Genomic DNA, 12,405 nt, shown 5'->3' on the forward strand with positions numbered 1-12,405 from the left:
GGAATAGGGGTTACCTACACTCTTCAGACTAGGGGCAAACCCAGGGTCAGGTCAGGGAAGGGACTTATCTACACTAACTGAGACCTAAGTAAGACAGGGCCCAGAGAAAAGTAGGATTGAAGTGGATATCCTCACAGTAGTATCCAACCTCACTCCAGTGGTGTTTCTGCTCCTCCAGGACCACCTGATGTAGTCTTCCAGGTGGGTAGATTCTGGGATCTGACTCAGCCCAAGTTGACCTGCAACTCAGGTTGGGATTAGTGGTCTCTACCAAAATCTCCCACAAGTCGGTGACGGTCTTTCCACAGGATCACTGGCAATCTGGTGTCTCCTAGGGTCAGTTGCAGCTTGTCCCAACCACCATGGAGTCTCTCCCAGTGAGCAAGAAGACACTTCCTGCTTCTTCATTCCATCTTGGAATTCTCTAGCCCTTCTTGCTAGGTCCACATAAACTATACATAAACTAATAACTAAGTAATCCTCACAACAGGATGTCATGGAAGTTATCCTTGATGATTTCTTGTAATATGGTGCCCAGGTCCTTTTTTTATTGTAGCTTTAAGGTTATTGTTAATTTTTAGATTATCTCTCCTGGATCAATCATTTACCCAGTGAAGTATTTTAGATTTTCTATTTTTTCATTTTAAAAAATTTGTCTTATTATTTTCTTGAGTCTAATGGTTTCATTAGAGTCTATTTGTCCAATTCTAATTTTTAGGAAGTTATTTTCTTTCTTAAGTTTTTGTGATTCCCTTTTCATTTGACCAACCCAACTCTTTAAAAAGTTGTTTTCTTCAGTATCTTTTCCCTGCATTTTTATTTGGTCCATTCTATTTCTTGGGTAATTGTTTTCTTCAAGGTATTTTTGTGCCTCCCTTCCCCTTTGGCCTATTTTAGATTTTGGGGGAGTTGATTTCTTCAGTGAATTTTTCCTAGCTATTGATTTTCTGTAAATTCTCTATAAAATCTCGTTTTTAAACTGCTTTTCAAGTTCTTCTGTGGATTCCATTTGGTCTGAAATCTTTTCACACTTTTTTTTTTTTTTGAGGCTTCGTGTGTTTTCTTTTTGGCATTGTTGGTTTCTTCTGAGTTCATATTTTGGCCTTCCCTGCCCCTAAATTAACTTTCTAAAGTCAGTTGTGTGTGTGTGTGTGTGTGTGTGTGTGTGTGTGTGTGTGTGTGTTTTGTCTTTTTCTCACTTTTCTAGTAGTTATTTTTTCCATTATCTCATCTATCCATTGAGGTTCTTCTCTGTTCCTGGGTTAGAGGATGCACTGGTCCAAACTTGCAGAATACTTTTTTCTGGTACTTGGGGTAGGCCTGGTTACCTTTGTTTCTCACAGTATATCTGTCAAGGAAATGGCCCTACTGGCTTGCTCTGGGGAGGATTGAAGCTGTTTTGTACAGTTATATTCAGGATTCTTGTTACCAGTTTCTCTGTTGTTCCATGGGCTAGGCTGGTCCCCACTCTGCTGCTTTCCTTCCCCTGCCAAGTGGTTTGGGCTAGGCAGCTCTCCTGCTCTGGCCTCTGTTGACTCAGGCATTCTGATGCCACATGTAAGAAATAAAATGGATATAAAAGGATAGATTTAAAAATATTGTGGTTTTAAAAGATTTATTGGTAGACATTAGAAAAATGAAGCCATGTGCCATGTTAAGAGTCAGTTTGAAAGACCCGCCATTATCTCCACCACCATGCTGCTTCAGCTGGCAAAAAGAGTGCAAGCCCAGCCACTCAGTCTTTATTCTTCTCTCTACATTATTACGCTTCCTGTCTGTCTACGTGATTATGTAAGAGAGGAAGACAGTTGGCTCTTGGGAAATGTAGTTTGAAAGAGCCTTAAATGTCCACAGGAAGTTTAGATCAGGGACCTCAAAATTAGTTCAAGGACTCCCAAATTTCCAATACCACGCACATGAGAATGAATAGTTTCCTGAAGTTCAGGTGGTCCCACTCTCTATTTCCTTATAGCCTCAGAGCTCTGCTGCCATGGGAAAGTTTGTAGGTTTTTTATCTTTTTTGCCTTCTATGCCTGTGTAGAATGGTTTGGACTGGGCTCATTCCTACCCTGCAGCTTCCTTGCCTCTGGCAGAATCACAGCATATTGGGCTGGTTCAAGTTCTGCTGGTTCTCACAGATGCTGTCCTGCTTGGGCTACTCTCTCTTTTTACCTAGTGAGATGTGTTCCTCCAGCTTTACTCTGTTTTGAGGAGATTTATTTTCTTGTGTTATGTATGTGAAGGGGTAAGTGGAGTGGAGTGTCCTTTACTTTGCCATCTTGGATCCCAGCACGCAAACTCTCCCTTAATTGGTTATTTTTCTTTTGTTGTTCTTAAATGAAAGAGTTCTTTCTGGATGATTGGATTCTGTTATGGAAACACCTTAGTGGAATTGACACTTGTGTTGTAATAGCATGTTGCAGGATCCCTACTTACCATTGGGATGAATAAATTTCTTAGCCATCATTCCAGATTCACTGAACAAGTCTTTGTGGTAATTCTCTTCTCATTATCCTGGAACACATCTAATATTAGAAGAAAACATCATGTTTTCTCTTAACAATTTTAACATAACTAATGGGGTTGAGATTTTATTTTATTTATTTATTTTTTTCCCATTCTCAAGCAAGCCCAAAGTGAATGAGTAGAGGTTCCAGCTTGGGAAAAAATGTTCTTCACACCTATAAGAGCAATTGAATTTACTAAGGTCACTCGCTCAGTTCCCTAAAGTTTTATCCGAGGATCTTGGCTGCCCTTGTGCCCTGTTTACAGGGTAAATTGACAATTATTTCATCTCTTCCTAAAACTCCCAGTTTATCGTGGCATTATTTCAATTCTAAGAATGTATGTATATTGACCTGGCATTACAGTAAACCCTAACAATTCCATTTCCCCAAAAGAACAAGGAGGCAGCTGGGTGGCTCAGTGGATTGAGAGCCAGACCCAGAGACAGGAGGTCCTATGTTCAAATTTGGCCTCAGATACTTCCTAGCTATGTGACCTGGGCAGGTCACTTAACCCCCATTGCCCACCCTTACCACTCTTCTGCCTTAGAACCAATACACAGTATTGATTCTAAGATGGAAGATAAAGTTTGTTGTTGTTTTTTTAAAAAAGGACAGAGTCAGTGAAATCAAAGTCAGTTAGGTCTCAATAAGGGACACCAACAAAAGAAAATATGGGAATACAAGACTGAGATATGGGGATAGCCTCCTTTGTCATATCATTGTCAAATAGAAAATGTAAATGATAGATCAATATTATTAAAGAATGTCATTCAACATATTGATTAACTGTCAAAGAGAACTAATGATATATCCAAAAAATTACCCATTAAGGCCACATAGTGTTTATACTTATAAAACAAGGTCGTTTAATATAGTGAAGAAAACAACATAAATTAGAGAAACTAGAAAAATCTCTAAATGATCATTTATTTTCTGTTTGCTTCCATTGACCTGAAATAAACCTACTCGTTCTTTGACCCCAGTGAACTGGACCTTTGAAAAAAGATATTGGCAACAGGAATCTAAGCTTCCTCAAATAATGAAGTTAATAGGTGATTTGCATTAGGGCAATAAGCCAGAGAAGTGAAAAATCCCTGTAACTGGACCTAGTGTTTGGCAAAAACAAGCAAGCAAACACAATTAAAAGCCTTTTCATTAAAATACAGTATTCATTTATGATTTTTGGAAAATGAAATTGCACAGAAATATAAATAGAGTTAGCTGATTTGATCAAAATTATTCATTCAGAGCTAATGGTTAATTTTTGACATATGAAGGTAGGACATCAGAGAGTTCATCATCACTGCTTTCTAAGTCTCAGACGTTCAAAGCTGTGAGTCAGGTGCCAATGTCGTGGAGAAAGAAGGTAGAGTGATTTGGAGGGACATCAAAGTGACAGGACTGGAGGGAGATGGTCAAGGCATTGGCCGGAACATAGACTTGAAAGTGACAAGGGGCCCCAAAGAGGATCTTGAAGCCCTCCGTAAGTGTGAGAAAGGAAGAGTAAGCATTAGGAAACAAGGCCATTGTCGAGTCATATGCCCAAGCTCATGAGCAGGAGAAGGTCCTCTTTCCTTCCTGCCCTGTCTGAACGGATTTTACAGTTGTCTAATTGATGCTCTAAATTAGACGCCACAGCCTACATATCCCTGATCCTTTCTTCCTTTTCCAGCTTTGATTGCAGACTACTAGATTCCAGGGTCTCCTCTCATCTTTTGGGCCTTAATTAGAAATCTGTGTTAGAAATAAATCATGGAAGTAGAATTGCTAAGACCTGATAGTCGATTATATCTTACTGTGTCAAGAATTACAGTTCATACTCTTCCAGAAAGGCCAAATGATTATCAAGTTTTTATTTATGCACCTGGTCAGAGGTAGATACTATAACAGGTACTGAGGCTGCAAATGGCAAAGTGAAAGAATCTCTTTCAAGACCTTCTAATAGGGAAATAAAATGTATATAGGAACATATGGAAGAGGGGGCAGCTAGCTGGCTCAGTGAATTCAGAGTCAGGTCTAGAGGCAGGAGGTTCTGGGTTCAAATGTGGCCTTAAACACTTCCTAGCTGTGTGACCCTGGGCAAGTCACTTAACCCCCATTGCCTTGCTCTTACTGCTCTTCTTCCTTAGAACCAACACATAGTATTGATTCTAAGACAGAAGGTAGGGTTTTAAAAAAAGAATATACAAGATAAATATGAAGAGAATAAAAATAAGAAATACAAGGGAATTAAATATGAGATATGAGGGAGGAACAGGACTAGCAAATCAGGATCAAGAAGGCTTTCATGTGCAAAGGGGATTGAGCTGAGTCTTGAAGAATGAGACGATTTCAGTGAAGCAAGAGTGTGGGAAGAATGCATTCCAAATCATGGGAGATGGTCAATAGAAAGGGTCAGAGAAGTGAAATGGCAATTCATGGTGGAAGAATGGAGAGAAAGCCAGTTTGATTCTTCCCAGTATTTGGGAGTGGAAGTGATATACAATGAGGCTAGAGGGGTAGATTGGCTATGGGTTGTGATGGTGTAAATGCTAAACAAAGAAGTTTAAATTTTATCCTAGAGGCTTTGAAGTTTTTGGATGAGAGGAGTGGCAAGGTCATATCTGGGTTAAATAACTCTGGCTTCAGCATTAAAGATGAATTAAAGTGAATCTTGAGTCAGGGTGACAATTTAGAGGGATGTTGCAAAAATCCAGGTGAAAAGATAATGAAAGCTGAACCAACCTCTGAAATGAGGTAGTGGCTTTGTGAGTACAAGGATGGATTTAGATGAGAAGATGTTGTGTAGATTGAACCTACAAGGTATGGCAACCAATTTGATATATTTGGGGTAGAAGAGGAAGGGATCAAGAATTTTGTTAAGGTTAAAAACTTGAGAGACTAGAAGAATGGTGGAAACTTTCACAGAAATGGGTACAGAGATGGAAGTGGAGAGAATGCTATTGAGTTTTGTTTTGGATATGTTGAGTGAAAAATGTATAGAGGAACACAGAAAACATAGACAATGACAAGTTCAAGGAGACATCTTATAAAATAGCTGTATCCAGCACTTCATAAAGTAGTTTTTTAATCCATAAGAAAAGCAACTAGTTCCTATTACATTAGCATTCTATGGATTACTGTGTATTTCAGTCTTCCTAAAGAATCCAGTCATTTTTTAATCCCTAAGGGCACTCTCCGTTCATTAGCCTAGTAGCTAGGACAAAGATGAGGAAGGTATGAGACAGGGTGGTCAAGGAGGAAAATAGAATTCCTTCTTATGAGAAGAATGAAGGACAATTTCAAATGGTGTTTCTCATGGCAGAGGCAGGAAGATAGAGGGCAACTCTCTCTCTTGGACTGCATTGGAAGAAGTAGGAGGATCAAGGCAAGGTTATAACTTGGTTGATTGAGAGAATGCTGATACTTGTTAGGGCTAGAAGAACTGAGAAAGACTATTGCAAGGTTTTCCACACATTTCCCTTTCTATTACATCTCAATAAAATATGTTCCTTCAGCAATTGTGATTGCATTTGTGGTTCCCACTTGATGAGAAGATAGATTGGCTAGAAGCTTGCCACCTATCTCTCTCCCCTCATGTTGAACCTGTTATATGGGATTCCAGGCTGAAAACTGTACCTGTTATAAAAGGAAATGTACAGTTCATAGAGGTATCATAACAATAGAAATGTAATAAATGCTTACTTCCAGTCCATATTACACTAGTCCCAACTTAAATGCTGCTTCTTTTTCATTAAATACAATACTAAAATTTGCTCTAAAGTATTTGCTTATGAGGACTCATTAGAAATTTGCCACTCCAGACAAGCATTCATAGTATGACCCGCACTGCAGGGACTCTCTACACAGTAAGTACCAGGTGATCTGCATATATTCTTAGTCCATTTGTAACCCATCTAGCCCTAAAATAAATACCAAAAAATTTAGTTTGGAGGGAGGGTTTATGTCTGTTCTTCCACCTCTTATATTGCCTCAGTCCTCCTAAATGTATTCTTCTGCATAAGGATTTCACAATAACACTAGTCTGACCTTGCATTTTTCTCTTTACAGAATTGATCATATAATACATTATTTCTTCTCTCAATTGACATCTATTCTTTCATGTTCTATGTTAGAGTCTATGGGATATACCATTCCTCCTGCAAACCACCCTTAGTTTACTCCGTGTTCTCTGACCATGAACCACTATGCCACCTGAGATCCTTCCATTTAATTCACAATAGTATAGAATGACCACAGTAATATTGAACAAATGAAATTTAGCTTCCTTTTATTTCTAATTCTCCCATATACTTCAATGAAATGATCATGAAGTGTGCAATGATGTCCCCAAGGTACACCAGCCCTAAAGACTGGATAAAATGTAAAAACCTTCCATAAACCCAATATGGTAGAATCACATGATGACCACAATCACCCTTCGTAACACCGGTGGTACCACTCAGTCCTGGTACCACTCAGCCCATTATTAAAATTGATACTGGCAATAACCACACTGACCCTTATGACCAGAAATAATCATAGGAAGCCTTATGGAGAAGAGGATGTTTCATTACCTGGGTTTCCAATAATGTTTTAGGCAATGGGGAGGAGTCACTCCACATGGGAGATATGACAAGAGAAAGGACCAAAGGCAAGAATAGGCATGACAAATATTAAAGGACAGTAGACACATATTGAGGTATACTATAGTGAGTACCCAGTTGACCTAGAGAGTGGGAAATCAAATTGTATATGTGGTTTGGATTCAGACTAAGGAGGCTGAATCCTTATCAGAATTACCTACAACCACAGATTTTAAAATACTGACTTCTAATTCAAAGAACTCTTCTTCCTTTGGAGGATAAAGAACTAGACTAAACCCTTTCTCCCAAGGGAATAAAATTTTTCACCACAAATACTGCAATTAAACAGAAGAAAGGGAAAGGAAAATTGTACAGTCTAATGTTTTATCTATTTTATGTGTGATAAAATATTGATAATTTTTGCTACTGATAAAATTAAAACCTAATTAAAATTAGAGGAAAAGAAGCAAATAGGAAGGAGAGCCAAGAAAACAAAGTTTCTGGTTGTGCAATCTGGGAAAGGTAAAAGCACAGTGACCCTATGGAATTTCTCTTATTTCTGGGAAAAATACTCAGGTGGGAATTCCTGAACTAAAACTGTTTCTTTTCTAAGCTGTATTCCCATTTGATCCTTTGCATCATGAGTTGGGAAAAATAAGAGCCTTTGCAGCCTTCACTGCAAAGATACACTCAACTTCCTAGAGATCCAGGAATAGAGAGAACACACAAATGAGTTCAAATCTCAATGAGTCCTTTTCCTCCTTTATTCCCAATAGATACGTTTTTGTAACTTAATTAAAAGTTTCCTGGGGCAGGAACCATACTTCATGATTTCTTAGCCTTAGCAAAAGAAGGAACTCAGAAAAAGACATATAAATTATTTAGTGAACTTTTGTTAGAAAGTAAAAAGAAAAGAATGGGGAAGGAAACCCAAAATCACCTTAACAATGACCTCAGTAGTCTTCTCTGCCTCAAAGCTCATGGAAGGTGATAAAAATGGGAGGTAGAAGAAGAAAGATTTTACATAAGACACTTTTGAATCTTTCAAATACCAAATAATTAGAATTCAAATGAAGACAAAAGAAAGGGAGGGAGTTCAGGCACAGGTCTAGAAATATATGTCAAAGGGGGCAGTTATCAGTCTTGTTGTCCCTCCTTGATCATCTTATTCCCAAATGGTAGCCCATCTGATGTGATGAGGTTCACCACGATCATCTTCCTTTTCTCCTTGATCCTCTGTGTTAAGAGCCAGAATTGGTTTACAGATTCTACAAGATTCATAAAGGAGGCTGGTCAAGGTAATCTCTCTAGGCTTCGGTGGGTTCTCTACACTGAGTGCCCCATTGACTTAGCATGAATGGAAGGCAGATTTCCACTTGAAACTGGTGCTCCCTAAGAAATGTACAAAGATAAATGTGCCTTTAGATATAGCAGGAGGATTAGCAGTGTGGCACAAGGGATAGAGAGGTGGCCTCCAAAACAAAAAGACCTAAGTTCATGTCCTACCTCTGACAACACTGGCTCTGTGACCCTGGGCAAATTGTTTAATTTTGGGGTATCGGGGATACTTCTCCAAGACTCTTAAGGTCTAGAGCAAGTGCTAAGCCCTGCAAGAGAAAGTTTTCCCAGCAGAACTCCCTCACTGAGAAGATCTAGACTGGACAATCCAAGCTAGAACTATGGTGCTACAGAAGTTGTTACTGGTATCAACATGAACTCATCCACCTGGCATAGGGCTCTGCTGCCCAGCTTGAGGAAAGGCACCACCAGTTGCTGGTCTATATAGACAAAGGCCTCTTCTCTGGAAAAGACAAACAAGGAGCAGGAGGGGAGCTGAAAGAAGATGCAAAGAGATTCAGAATCTTGTACCTGAGCAACAGCAGTGGTGGAGATTGGTGGGTTGGGGGGGGCCAACCCTAAATGGAAAGATTATATATATATATATATGTATATATATATAGCTAAACTTATGAGCCATACAGACTATGATAAGGGAAGAAACTAAAGCCTTAGGTCCATGTTGATCTATATTTAAAAGGGGGAAAATGACAAATTTGGAGTTATATTTTCATAATCCGTGTTAGAAATGGTAGATTTTTAGTAACATGGGTAACATGCTATTTGAACATGCTATTATAATCGGAAAGAAGCAGTCACTCTGCCCAGGAAAATAAGTCTTTAAATCAATAAGGGATTGCCATTGATTTATGCCACTGAGTCTTCCTCCCCTTTTGACTCAAGATAAATCTTTCTCCAGGTGCTGGAGATATGTGGAGGGTATACTGGGACATGCGTGAAGCCAATTATAAAAATTCAGACAAATACTTCCATGCTCGTGGAAATTATGATGCTGCCCGGAGGGGACCTGGTGGGGTCTGGGCAGCTGAAGTGATCAGGTAAACCCCTGACAGTGAAGCCCATCTCAGTTCTCTTTGACAGGCAGGAGATGACAGCACGGACAAACTTACTCTAGGGACTGTATCTCCTCCTTCTCTCTATCTGCCTCAATGGGGTGCATAGCATGTTCAGGGAAGACTGGCAGCTCTGGTGTGAGGGCTTGAAGAGCACCTTTCAGGGCTGCCCATCCACCTTTGGTGTCCACCTTTCACCTAACTCTTATCTGTGGTTCCAAGAAGTTGTAGCATGTACAGCGGCCACAGCCTGGGAAAATTGTCTTGGCAGATGGACTAAACCAGGTTGAGGGTAGCCAACAGGTCTCAACCCCAAGCTGACTTAGCAAGTGTCTTCCCAAAGCATGTGAAGTCTTGCCCTGACTGAAAGGACTGATGAGAATAATTTGTGCCCATGTTCATAAACATGAATAAAGCAGGTGCCTTGGTTTGCTTAGAGCTTAGGGAGATATCCAAGATGCCCAGCTCATCTGCTGCATCCTGAGCCAACTTTGGTCAGCTTGACTTTTGTCTGGCCACTAGACTGTGATAACTCTACAAGTTAGAGTGAGGCGGAGAACTTTGGGCAACTCTACCTCACTTCAATCTAATTCATGCACAAGTCGAGACATCATTCATGATGCCATTCATCCACTTTGAAAGTGAAGGAGAAAAAACTACAACTAGCAACCCCCCCCAAAAAAAATGTCTGATGCACAGAGACAGCAGCAAGGGCTGGAATATTGTTGGCAAAAGAATGACACCAGAGGCAAAGACAAAATGGGCATCTTTGAGACACCATCCTGAGAGTATGGTGGAAGAGCAGCTGCCCATAGGACTCTCTCCATTTACTAATAACTACTCATGTTTCTATAGGCTCTAAGGCCTATAAAGAACTTAGTACTCATTATTTCTAATAGAACAATATAGGGAAGTCTTTTTATATCCATTTTACAGATGACCTCACTGAGACAGCCAGGGCTTAAATGACTTGAAAAGTAGCAAACATCAGCCTCAGGAATTGAAACAAGATGTCCTTAAGTCTGAATCTGCTTCTGACTCCTTGATGCCACACAGTTCCTTTGTACAGAAATACTCTTGTCATAGTCCCTAAGCATCAGAAAGGCAGCTGAGGAGAAGAGTCCCAAGAGGCTCAGTTGCCCAAAGTAGGATTTTGGAATTTGATGTTTTCTGCTTTCCTGTTTTCCAGTGACGGTTGAGAATTCTTCCAGGGTGGCAGCAGCAGCAGGGGAGGATTCTAGGGCAGACCAATTCGCAAATGAATGGGGCAGGAGTGGCAAAGGCCCCAATTATTTCAGGCCAGCTGGTCTGGACCCCAAATACTGAACTGATTTTGTTCCTTCTTGTCCCCTTCCTAAACCGACCCTCTGTGCTGCCTGAATGAGCATGGGCTCTCTCTGTGTGGACTAACATATGAGTGTTCATTAAACATTCAAACTAAGAATGATTCATCTTTGGGCGACAAGCCTGAGCAATGTGGGACAAAAAGACAGCACAGGGTGTGCTGGAAGAAGAGTAGAAATTCAAAGAATCACTATTTGCCACAAGGGTAATGAAAAGTTGCAGTCTGCAAAAATCAATGGCATTTCTATATACTTATAAAAGAGATAATAATAGAAAGGGGAATTCATTTCCAATAACTTCAAAATCCATGAAATAACAAGAGATCAATGCACAAAAGTACACAAAATACTTATGTAGATTCAATTTCAAAGTGCTCCTGAAAGATACCCCCCCCAGAAGATTTAAATATCTGGGAAAATAGTGCTTATGACTGACCAGTGCCAATATAATAAAAATTACAATACTACTTAAGTTAATTTATAATTTTATATACCAGCATATAAATCAAATGATCAAAGGCTTTCTTCACAAAACTCAATAACTTCATAATAAAATGTATTTGGAGGAAGGAAAGATATAGACTATCCAGAGAAATCATGAAAAATGGAAGGCCAAAAGGGGACTGCAAACTATATACAGAATTAATCACCAAAAATATTGATATTGGTTAAAAAATTAAAGAGACCAATGAAACAGATGAGACAAAGGGGAGTCAGAAACAAGAGAACTCAATGATAAAGCATTCGCTTGACTGGAGACCATAAATTAACTAGAAAAGGACTCCCAATCTGATAAAAATTGTTCTGAATACTGGAAAGCAGTCTGGAAGAAGTCAAGCTTAGACCAAGACTTTTAAGTTTTATTGAACAAAAGGGGATGCCCATAAATTGGAAATGGATGATCAAGTTATAGCATATAAATATGATGAACCACAACTATGTGGAGTTCATGTTGGTGTAATGACCCACCAAGATTCCAGAGAACTAATGATGAAACTCATTTCCTCCCTCCTAATAGAGCAATGAAGGATGCAGAGTGTAGAGAGAAATATTTCTTTGGCCATGGCCAACGTATTAATTTGTTTTCATTAACTCTACATGCTTGTAATAGGTTGTGTTTTTCTTGTGTTCTCATTTGAGGGGTGGGAGGTGTTACAATTAAAATTTTCTGGAATTTGAATATTAATTTATAATTATTTATTAAATAGTAAAAAGTGGGTCAGAGAAAGAAAAGGCACACAGTCATCTGACCAATCACAAATTCTTCCCTATCTACTAAAAGCTTACCATTCACCTTGCATTTCCATTCACTCCAGTTGCTTGGCCAGAAAGCTGAGCAAGCTTCCTTGATCCATAAGTATACCCCTGTGACATCATTTTTTCTGGGTCTCTCTGATTAGACAGACTCGACCTCAGTCTGGGGCAGAGGCTGGTCTTCTGGAGTAATATGGGACAAGAGGCAAGTGTGTGCCAGGACGTCCGGGAGCCAGGAGGCTTTTGGTGTCCTCTTAGAGTGTACAAGTATCCCCCTTATCCAAATTAGCCTCAATTCTTGTTTTTAATCCAATCAAAGGGTTGG

The 12,405-nt window shown here is 39.5% G+C and overlaps 1 pseudogene; it reads left to right on the forward strand.

The window, feature by feature from the left end:
• Window positions 1–8,267: 8,267 nt before the first annotated feature.
• Window positions 8,268–10,809, forward strand: LOC123251978 (annotated as a pseudogene).
• The last annotated feature ends 1,596 nt before the right edge of the window (window positions 10,810–12,405 follow it).

This window comes from Gracilinanus agilis, chromosome 6 (assembly GCF_016433145.1).
Source record: "Gracilinanus agilis isolate LMUSP501 chromosome 6, AgileGrace, whole genome shotgun sequence".
Classification (NCBI taxonomy): Eukaryota; Metazoa; Chordata; class Mammalia; order Didelphimorphia; family Didelphidae; genus Gracilinanus; species Gracilinanus agilis.